This window comes from Microcaecilia unicolor, chromosome 11 (assembly GCF_901765095.1).
Source record: "Microcaecilia unicolor chromosome 11, aMicUni1.1, whole genome shotgun sequence".
NCBI classification, from domain to species: Eukaryota; Metazoa; Chordata; class Amphibia; order Gymnophiona; family Siphonopidae; genus Microcaecilia; species Microcaecilia unicolor.
The window spans coordinates 190,988,605-191,000,113 of record NC_044041.1 but is presented as its reverse complement, the minus strand read 5'-3'; positions in this window follow the sequence as shown (position 1 = coordinate 191,000,113).

Here is an 11,509-nt window from a genome sequence, read left to right as displayed (position 1 = left end):
AAAAGCGACATTCTGTTTGCTGATGAAAATGATGTATGGCTCAAGAGACTACATCCTGCTTTCAAGGATCCTGCAGACTACTATCCGCTCTGCGGCTGATGCAATAAACCGTGCTATGTGTTGGGCACTAGTTAACTCAGTTTTAGTGCATAATTTTGTGGGCACACTATGCAAGAATAAGTTTTGTACATAAGCTACCTGTGTGCAAAGCCTTGAGTAGACATTAGCAGGCAGCACCTTTTAAATCCATGCCAATGAAGTTATTAGCTATTCAGTACCGATGCAGAGAAATGCACAGAAGACCAAAGGGCTGAGCCCAGCAGCACCAGGACTCTAATGCAAGATCCGAGGAAACATAAGTTAACTTGTTCTGCAGTCAGCATTAATGATTTCATGCCTGTTTCTTCTCTTTATTGCATGCATAGAAGACCACTAACTTTTTTTTCTGGATTCCATAAAGAACACGAGTAAAAAAAAAAAAGAGAAGAAAGAAAACTGAGGAAGAGGTATACTAAAACAAAGAGCTAGATTAAGAGGTACATGCGTAAACAGGTCTGAGAAAAAACGAATCAGCACCTGCAGTTACAGGCACATACATCTGCACATGTGCTGAACTGCTATTCTGTGCATAAGTATCAGCATTGGAAAATTGTATGCACAGAATAGCAATCCCGCATCTGCAGAGACACAGATGTGGGTGCGTACAACTCTGGGTGCTGATTTGTGCACAAAATATGGCTGCTGCTAACGCAGACTGTATGTGCATCCATTTGGTTCATTCTCCCATTTCCTTTCTGTGCTGAGCCTATTTGCATACTGTTTGGTTACTACATTCAGTAACAAAACTTTGGTGTCACTCTTGGATTAGGAAGCTATGTGCTAAGCATCGGATCATGGCTCTAATGCTAGCATCAGCCCCTCAGCATTCAACATCATTAATTACTTTCTACACAGGGAAGATTCTTATATATACATGGAAAAAGATGTGCTTTCTGCTTTTGTAAGGTAATCAATAAAAACAAAATAAAACATGGAAAAGAAAATATGATACCTTTTTTTTATTGGACATAACTTATTACATTTCTTGATTAGCTTTTGAAGGTTGCCCTTCTTTGTCAGATCGGAAATAAGCAAATGTTGGTAGATGACATGGTTCCCCACAGGAGGCTCTTGAATAAACTTGACAGGAACTGGTTGCCAGACAGACGCCAGAGGGTGGGAGAAGGAGGGAAAGGTGAGTAGTGGAGTGCCTTAGGGATCGGTGCTGGGGCCGATTCTGTTCAATATATTTGTGAAGGGCATTGCCGAAGGGTTAGAAGGTAAAGTTTGCCTTTTTGCAGATGACACCAAAATTTGTAACAGAGTGGACACCCCAGAGGGAGTGGGAAACATGAAAAAAGATCTGCAGAAGCTAGAAGAATGGTCTAACGTTTGGCAATTAAAATTCAATGCGAAGAAATGCAAAGTGATGCACTTAGGGAGTAGAAATCCACAGGAGACGTATGTGTTAGGCGGTGAGAGTCTGATATGTACAGACGGGGAGAGGGATCTTGGGGTGATAGTATCTGAAGAGTTGAAGGCGATGAAACAGTGTGACAAGGCGGTGGCCGCAGCCAGAAGGTTTCTAGGCTGTATAGAGAGAGGTGTGACCTACAGAAGAAAGGAGGTGTTGCTGCCCCTGTACAAGTCGTTGGTGAGGCCCCACGTGGAGTATTGTGTTCAGTTTTGGAGGCCGTATCTTGCTAAGGATGTAAAAATAAATTGAAGTGGTGCAAAGCTACAAAAACGGTATGGGATTTGCGTTACAAAACGTATGAGAGACTTGCTGACCTGAACATGTATACCCTGGAGGAAGGGAGAAACAGGGGTGATATGATACAGATGTTCAAATATTTGAAAGGTATTAATCCGCAAATGAACCTGTTCCGGAGACGGGAAGGCAGTAGAACTAGAGGACATGAAATGAGGTTGAAGGGGGGCAGACTCAAGAAATATGTCAAGAAGTATTTTTTCACGGAGAGAGTGGTGGATACTTGGAATGCCCTCCTGCGGGAGGTGGTGGAGATGAAAACAGTAATGGAATTTAAAAATGCGTGGGATAAACATAAAGGAATCCTGTTCAAAAGGAATGGATCCTCAGAAGCTTAGCAGAGATTGGGTGGCAGCACCGGTGTTTGGGGTGCAGGGCTAGTACTGGGCAGACTTCTACGATCTGTGCCCTGAAAATGGTAGATACAAATCAAGGTCAGGTATACATATAAAGTAGCGCCTATGAGTTTATCTTGTTGGGCAGACTGGATGGACCGTATAGGTCTTTTTCTGCCATCACCTACTGTGTAAAAATATTTAATCATTCTGACTTCAAAGGTCTTACATTCCTGTATTGTTTTAAAGTTCCCTTTATAGGATTCTTACCATGAAATCACTGGTACGGTATTCTGGTTTTGTAAAGTGCTGCTCCACAGGCGTGACATCTTTATTGGTACTAGCATTTTTTATATGGTGTCTATGTAAATTAAATCTCTTCTTTAGCATCTGACTTGTTTCTCCAATGTAGCAGCCTTCGTTGCATTTTTTACACTGATACCACATTGTTTTGTAAGAAAACTACTATGAATGTTTACTTATTGCAAGTGATCAAAAATGCTGCCTTGGAGATATGTACCAGATTTAGGGGTCCTTTTCCTAAGCTGCTTAAGCGTCTATGCACACCCAATGTGCGCCAAAATGGAGTTACTGGCTGACTACCGTGTGGTTCATGTGGTGATTTTATTTTTGGTGCGCATCCGAAAAACATTTTTATTTTTGAACGTGCGCCAAGTGACCTTTGATGCACGTGTGTCATTACCGCCCAAATTCTTTACTGCTAGGTCAATGGCTGGTGGTAAGATCTCAGACCCTAAATGGACGTGTGGCAATTTTGATTTTGCCGCATGTCCATTTTGGGTAAAAAAAAAAAAAAAAGAGAGGCCTTTTTCACAGGCACGCCTACACTACCGTAAGCCATTTTTCAGCACGCCTTTGTACATAAGTAATGCCACACTGGGAAAAGACCAAGGGTCCATCGAGCCCAGCATCCTGTCCACGACAGCAGCCAATCCAGGCCAAGGGCACCTGGCAAGCTTCCCAAACATACAAACATTCTATACATGTTATTCCTGGAAGTGTGGATTTTTCCCAAGTCCATTTAGTAGTGGTTTATGGACTTGTTCTTTAGGAAACCGTCTAACCCCTTTTTAAACTCTGCCAAGCTAACCGCCTTCACCACGTTCTCCGGCAACGCATTCCAGAGTTTATGCGTTGGGTGAAGAAAAAGTTTCTCCGATTTGTTTTAAATTTACTACACTGTAGTTTCATCGCATGGCCCCTAGTCCTAGTATTTTTGGAAAGCGTGAACAAACGCTTCACATCCACCTGTTCCACTCCACTCATTATTTTATATACCTCTTTCATGTCTCCCCTCAGCCGTCTCTTCTCCAAGCTGAAAAGCCCTAGCCTCCTTAGTCTTTCTTCATAGGGAAGTCGTCCCATCCCCGCTATCATTTTAGTCACCCTTCGCTACACCTTTTCCAATTCTACTATATCTTTCTTGAGACGCGGCGACCAGAACTGAACACAATACTCAAGGTGCGGTCGCACCATGGAGCGATACAACGGCATTATAACATCCTCACACCTGTTTTCCATACCTTTCCTAATAATACCCAACATTCTATTCGCTTTCCTAGCCGCAGCAGCACACTGAGCGGAAGGTTTCAGTGTATTATCGACGACGACACCCAGATCCCTTTTCTTGGTCCGCAACTCCTAACGTGGAACCTTGCATGACGTAGCTATAATGCGGGTTCTTTTTTCCCACATGCATCACCTTGCACTTGCTCACAATTAAACGTCATGTGCCATTTGCGTCATCTGCTCATATTAAACGGCATCTTTTGTAAAAGGACCCCTTAGAGAATCAGCTTCCAGATTCTTGTTATGGCTGCAGTCACATAACAGGTTGTACAGAAGTTAAAGAAGTAAGGCCTTATCAGTCCGCCTCTTGATAATCAGGAGTTCTTTTGTGTAGTCAGAACACTCCATATAATCACACATAATTAGGTGTGCATGTGAGAGGTTACATTTCAAGTTATGAAATATTAAAGGGAATACAGCACTTTTGCACAGAGCATATGTTCAGTCCTTCTATACCTGAAGGAGCTGCAGTAGGAGGGGTTTGCTGATGTAGAGATCAGATATGCTACAGTTCATATGGAATGAAACATTACAGACACTACTGCACAACACAGGATGAATACTATATGGGCATTTCTTAGCAATCTAAAAAGGCCTAGTCTTCTTAAGTTTTCATTGCTGTCAAGAGGTGTTAGGCTTGTCTTAATTTTACAACATTCAAATGTAGAAGAATAGATCATAACTTGGGAAAGGATCTAAAACAGGAGAAAACTAGTCTCAAGGTGTTGTGAATTTAAGCTCATGGCATTGGATTCTAGCATGTTTTTTTTTTTTGTTTAATGTTTTCAATTTTCTATTCAATGACACTCAAGAAAAAAATTTGAATGACTCAGAAATAGACAATGGGAGGTAATAATTCAACAAAGCTTCAGATCACAATATTTAGGGCCAAGAGAAAGGAAATATCGTTCACGTAATCATAACAAAAATCACAGGGATGCGATATGGGGTTAAGGCCTTCTTTCAAGCCAGTCAAAGCACTTCTGGTTCCTCCCTTACCTACAGAAAATTCAGAAGCCATCTTGAGCCAAAGATAAGATGATTATTCACACAACTTATAAAATAATGACAAGGGAATTCTAATACAAATATAAACCCCAGTACCAGGACCATTGACTTTAAACCAAGAACTCCCATGGTCTGGCCTGGGTTATTTGAGACAAATCAGGAAACATACGTATTCATGAGCCAAGAAAAGTCTCGTTTATATTTTCTACAAAACATTATCACTCTCAGCTTTAAACATAAATGTAACCACAAGTACAAATTCCAGTTATTGGCTCCAATTAACTTTCTAGGAACTCAGATTCATCAAGTATATCTGGGCTCCTTCTTAATACATTGTTAATGCTAGGTTCTCCGCTGTGGGTAAAGATTAAATATATGGCTCACGATATAGGAGAGAGAGTATCCAATGGTAAACTCAATGCCTCCTGAAAATATCTCTGCATCATTTCCATCAGAGATATCAAAGACGACTTAAATAAAATAAATAAATAAATTGCAGATGACTCTTTCTACCTTCTAGATATTTCAGCCTACATCACACCATGGCTCTTTCCTTAAATTGAGCCAAATTAAAGTTCTTGAATTCAGTTATCTGAGAATCCTCTTAATCCAGCCTGGCATTCTTGTTGACCCTGTTCTTGAAGCTGGCCAGCCAACTTTGTTGAAGAAATTACATCAGTTATCATAAAACTGTTAAACTGCTACCTTTAGAGAGGTATCCAGAGCTTTAAGTGCATCTCAGAGTATCAAATGTCACGACAGCAGGTTTTACTGTCCCAAAACACATTTGCTTAGAAGGCTGACCAAGTGTAAAATTCCCAGAGGAAAAACATCTAAATCCTTCACTGCTTCTACCATCTCACAATCCCAATGGGGAAAAAAGAAGCATGCAGTGTAATTTCCTTAGTGACGACATTCTTATGGCTCTTCAGCCATCAACCTCACCAGTGCATTCACTTCTGGGTTGTGGGGGTGTTGGTCCTGTTACAAAGCTAATTGATGTTTCTTCCATGCTTCCATAGCCACCCAGAGCCAAACCACACAAGCTTCGATATCACCTGCAACAGCTTGGGGGGGGGGGGGGGAGGGGGAAGGACCCCTGGACACAGAAGGGTATGGTCTTCATTTAACTTTCCTTTCCCCCATAAAGTGTCCGTCAAACAGTGTGAGCTCAAAAGCAGCAGATCTCAAAACCACACATCTCTCCCACAAACCCTATTGGCCCCTTCCCAGCCCAAGCTTCAAGTGAGTTAGGAGCCCAAAGAAGGAAACTTTCAGTCACCCAAAAGAGAGAATAAAAAAAAAAAAAAAAGGTGTAATATCAGGCTATTTTAAAAACTACTCAGATATGTGCAACTAATTTTTAAAAATTATATCCAAAGGCAAGAAGGCCTTTGTGGAAAAATCTATTATAACAGCAAAACAATGCATCCTGGCTGAATGGATTACAAATAGGTACCCTACTTTGCAGGGGTGGAGACTGCGAATGATTCACTTAACTCGGATGAAGAGGATGAGTATAAAACAATTTTCCTCGGAAAGGGGAGAGAGTTGGATAAACTGCTGGAGCTTATTCTTGGACACCTTAACATCAGCTTCACAAAGCCGCCTTATGAATAGATAGTTGTTCAACCAAATATTGGTGGAGTGAATGTATTTTGATCAGTTAAAGAAAAGGGGATCCAGGGGAGGGGTAGGTTGGGAAGGGTTGGGAAAGGGAAAGGAATTTGACACAAGAGTAGTAACTTTATCGTAAAAGAATAAGCTGCAAAAGGTCAAGTTGGTGGACCGGGAGTTGGGATAGTGAATGATACATACCTGTAGCAGGTGTTCTCCGAGGACAGCAGGCTGATTGTTCTCACGACTGGGTGACGTCCGCGGCAGCCCCCACCAACCGGAAAAAAGCTTCACGGGACGGTCGGCACGCAGGGTACGCCCACCGCGCATGCGCGGCCGTCTTCCCGCCCGTGCGCGACCGCTCCCGCCAGTTGAATGACTAGCAAAAGATGAAACACACAACTCCAAAGGGGAGGAGGGAGGGAGGGTAGGTGAGAACAATCAGCCTGCTGTCCTCGGAGAACACCTGCTACAGGTATGTATCATTCACTTTCTCCGAGGACAAGCAGGCTGCTTGTTCTCACGACTGGGGTATCCCTAGCTCTCAGGCTCACTCAAAACAAGAACCCAGGTCAATTGAACCTCGCAACGGCGAGGGTACAACAGAAATTGACCTACGAAGAACAACTAACTGAGAGTGCAGCCTGACCAGAATAAATTCGGGTCCTGGAGGGTGGAGTTGGATTTACACCCCAAACAGATTCTGCAGCACCGACTGCCCGAACCGACTGTCGCGTCGGGTATCCTGCTGGAGGCAGTAATGAGATGTGAATGTGTGGACAGATGACCACGTCGCAGCCTTGCAGATCTCTTCAATAGTGGCTGACTTCAAGTGGGCCACCGACGCTGCCATGGCTCTGACACTATGAGCCGTGACATGACCCTCAAGAGTCAGCCCAGCCTGGGCGTAAGTGAAGGAAATGCAATCTGCTAGCCAATTGGAGATGGTGCGTTTCCCGACAGCGACCCCTAGCCTGTTAGGGTCGAAAGAAATAAACAATTGGGCGGACTGTCTGTTGGGCTGTGTCCGCTCCAAGTAGAAGGCCAATGCTCTCTTGCAGTCCAATGTGTGCAACTGACGTTCAGCAGGGCGGGTATGCGGCCTGGGGAAGAATGTTGGCAAGACAATTGACTGGTTAAGATGGAACTCCGACACCACCTTCGGCAGAAACTTTGGGTGAGTGCGGAGCACTACTCTGTTGTGATGAAATTTAGTATATGGAGCATGAGCTACTAGGGCTTGAAGCTCACTGACCCTACGAGCTGAAGTAACTGCCACCAAGAAAATGACCTTCCAGGTCAAGTACTTCAGATGGCAGGTATTCAGTGGCTCAAAAGGAGGTTTCATCAGCTGGGTGAGGACGACGTTGAGATCCCATGACACAGTAGGAGGCTTGATAGGGGGCTTTGACAAAAGCAAGCCTCTCATGAATCGAACGACTAAAGGCTCTCCAGAGATGGCTTTACCTTCCACACGATAATGGTAAGCACTAATCGCACTAAGGTGATTCCTTACTGAGTTGGTCTTGAGGCCAGACTCTGATAAGTGCAGAAGGTATTCAAGCAGGTTCTGTGCAGGGCAAGAACGAGATTCTAGGGCCTTGCTCTCACACCACACGACAAACCTCCTCCACTTGAAAAAGTAACTCTTTTTAGTGGAATCCTTCCTAGAGGCAAGCAAGACCCGGGAGACACCCTCAGACAGACCCAACGCAGTGAAGTCTACGCCCTCAACATCCAGGCCGTGAGAGCCAGGGACTGAAGGTTGGGGTGCAGCAACGCTCCGTCGTTCTGCGAGATGAGAGTCGGAAAACACTCCAATCTCCACGGTTCCCCGGAGGACAACTCCAGAAGAAGAGGGAACCAGATCTGACGGGGCCAAAAGGGCGCTATCAGAATCATGGTGCCGCGGTCTTGCTTGAGCTTCAGTAAGGTCTTCCCCACCAAAGGTATGGGAGGATAAGCATACAGGAGGCCGGTCCCCCAATGGAGGAGAAAAGCGTCCGACGCTAGCCTGCTGTGTGCCTGAAGTCTGGAACAGAACAGAGGCAGCTTGTGGTTGGTCTGAGAGGCGAAAAGGTCCACCGAGGGGGTGCCCCACTCTCGGAAGATCTTGCGTACCACTCTGGCGTGGAGCGACCACTCGTGCGGTTGCATGACTCTGCTCAGTCTGTCGGCCAGACTGTTTATGCCTGCCAGGTACGTGGCTTGGAGGAGCATGCCGAACCGACACGCCCAACGCCACATCCCGACGGCCTCCTGACACAGGGGGCGAGATCCGGTGCCCCCCTGCTTGTTGACGTAATACATTGCAACCTGATTGTCTGTCCGAATTTGGATAATTTGGCAGGACAGCCGATCTCTGAAAGCCTTCAGTGCGTTCCAGATCGCTCGGAGCTCCAGGAGGTTGATCTGCAGATCCTTTTCCTGGAGGGACCACAGACCCTGGGTGTGAAGCCCATCGACATGAGCTCCCCACCCCAGGCAAGATGCATCCGTCGTCAACACTTTCGTGGGCTGTGGAATTTGAAATGGACGTCCCAGTGTCAAATTGGTCCGGATGGTCCACCAGAGCAGTGAAGTGCGGCAACTGGTGGAGAGGCAGATGACATCTTCTAGATTCCCGGTGGCTTGGAACCACTGGGAAGCTAGGGTCCATTGAGCAGATCTCATGTGAAGACGAGCCGTGGGAGTCACATGAACTGTGGAGGCCATATGACCCAGAAGTCTCAACATCTGCCGAGCTGTGATCTGCTGAGACGCTCTGGTCTGCGAAGCCAGGGCCAGGAGATTGGTGGCCCTCGCTTCGGGAAGGTAGGCCTGAGCCGTCTGGGTATTCAGCAGAGCTCCTATGAATTCCAGAGACTGGGTTGGCTGGAGATGGGACTTTGGGTAATTTATCACAAACCCCAGCAGCTCCAGAAGCTGAATAGTGCACTGCATGGACCGGAGGGCTCCTGCCTCCGAGGTGTTCTTGACCAGCCAATCGTCGAGATATGGGAACACGTGTACTCCCAGCTTGCGTAGGTAGGCCGCTACCACCACGAGGCACTTGGTAAACACTCGTGGGGCAGAGGCGAGCCCAAAGGGCAGCACACAATACTGAAAGTGCCGTGCGCCCAGGCGGAATCTGAGATACTGTCTGTGAGCTGGCAGTATCGGTATGTGAGTATATGCGTCCTTTAAATCCAGGGAACATAGCCAATCGTTTTTCTGAATCATTGGCAGAAGGGTGCCCAAGGAAAGCATCCTGAACTTTTCTTTGACCAGGAATTTGTTCAGGCCTCTCAGGTCTAGGATGGGACGCATCCCCCCTGTTTTCTTTTCCACAAGGAAGTACCTGGAATAGAATCCCTGCCCTTCCTGCCCGGGTGGTACGGGCTCGACCGCATTGGCGCTGAGAAGGGCGGAGAGTTCCTCTGCAAGTACCTGCTTGTGATGGGAGCTGAAAGACTGAGCTCCCGGAGGACAATTTGGAGGCAGGGAGGCCAAATTCAGGGCGTATCCGCACCGCACTATTTGGAGAACCCACTGGTCGGAGGTTATGAGAGGCCACCTTTGGTGAAAAAATTTTAACCTCCCTCCGACCGGCAGATCGTCCGGTACGGACACTTGTAGGGCGGCTATGTTCCCGTGGATCCAGTCAAAAGCCCGTCCCCGGCTTTTGCTGTGGAGGCGCAGGGGGCTGCTTAGGCGCACGCTGTTGACGAGAACGAGCGCGCTGGGGCTGTCCCTGTGCCTGACGAGGCCTTCGGGCCGGCTGGTTGTACCTACGCTTCGCAAAAGAATAGGGTGCAGCCTGCCGGGCCCGGGAAAAAACGTCCACCTGTGGAGGTGGATGCTGAAGGCGCCCGGTGGGAGAGCTTGTCGAGAGCGGTTTCCCGCTGATGCAGTTGGTCCACCATCTGCTCGACCTTCTCACCAAAAATGTTATCCCCCCGGCAAGGGACGTCGGCCAGTCTCTGCTGGGTGCGGTTGTCCAGGTCAGAGGCACGCAGCCATGAGAGCCTGCGCATCACTATACCTTGGGCCGCAGCACGAGATGCCACGTCACAGGTGTCATAGATACCCCTGGACAGGAACTTTCTGCACGCCTTCAGCTGCCTGACCACCTCCTGATAAGGCCTGGACTGCTCCGGCGGGAGCTTCTCGACCAGGTCCGCCAGTTGCTGCACATAGGTCCGCATGTGAATGCTCATATAGAGCAGGTATGATTGGATGCGGGTCACGAGCATGGAGGATTGGTAGGCCTTCCTCCCAAACGAGTCCAGAGTGCGAGACTCCCGCCCCGGGGGCGCCGAGGCGGTATCCCTCGAACTCCGTGCCCTCTTGAGAGCAGAATCCACGACCGCTGAGTCATGGGGCAATTGTGGCCGCATTAGCTCTGGGTCGGAGTGGATCCTGTACTGGGACTCTGCTTTCTTGGGAATGGTGGGGTTAGTTAATGGTCGCACCCAGTTCCGAAGCAGCGTCTCCTTAAGGACATTGTGCAGCGGCACCGTGGAGGACTCTCTAGGTGGTGATGGATAGTCGAGGACCTCGAGCATCTCGGCCCTCGGCTCTTCCACAGAGACCACGGGGAAGGGAATGCTAATAGACATATCCCGCACAAAGGAGGCAAAGGAGAGACTCTCGGGAGGTGAGAGTTTCCTCTCCGGTGAAGGCGTGGGGTCCGAGGGAAGGCCCGTAGACTCCTCTGAGGAGAAATATCTAGGGTCCTCCTCTTCCCCCCACGAGTCCTCATCCTCGGTGTCGGACATAAGCTCATGTAGCTGAGTCCTGAACCGGGCCCGGCTCGACGTCGAGGCACCAAGGTCTCGGTGTCGTCGAGCGGTGGACTCCCGCGCCGGCGGGGACGGAGCTCCCTCCATCGACGTCGACGGGGACTCCACCTGCGTGGCGGTCGAGACCGGCACCGCAAGCGGCGGCGGTGTCGACGGCCCCGGCGCCGGGCTAGAGCTCGCCGGCGCCACAGTCATCGGCGCCGAGGGCGCAAGCACCCCCGGCGCCGGCACAGCCTGGCGCATCAGCCCTTCCAGGATCCCCGGAAGGATGGCTCTGAGGCACTCGTCCAGGCCCGCTGCCGGGAAAGGCGGTGGGGCCGGTAGGGGTGTCGGCGCCAGAAGCTGCTGGGGGCCAGGAGACGGCA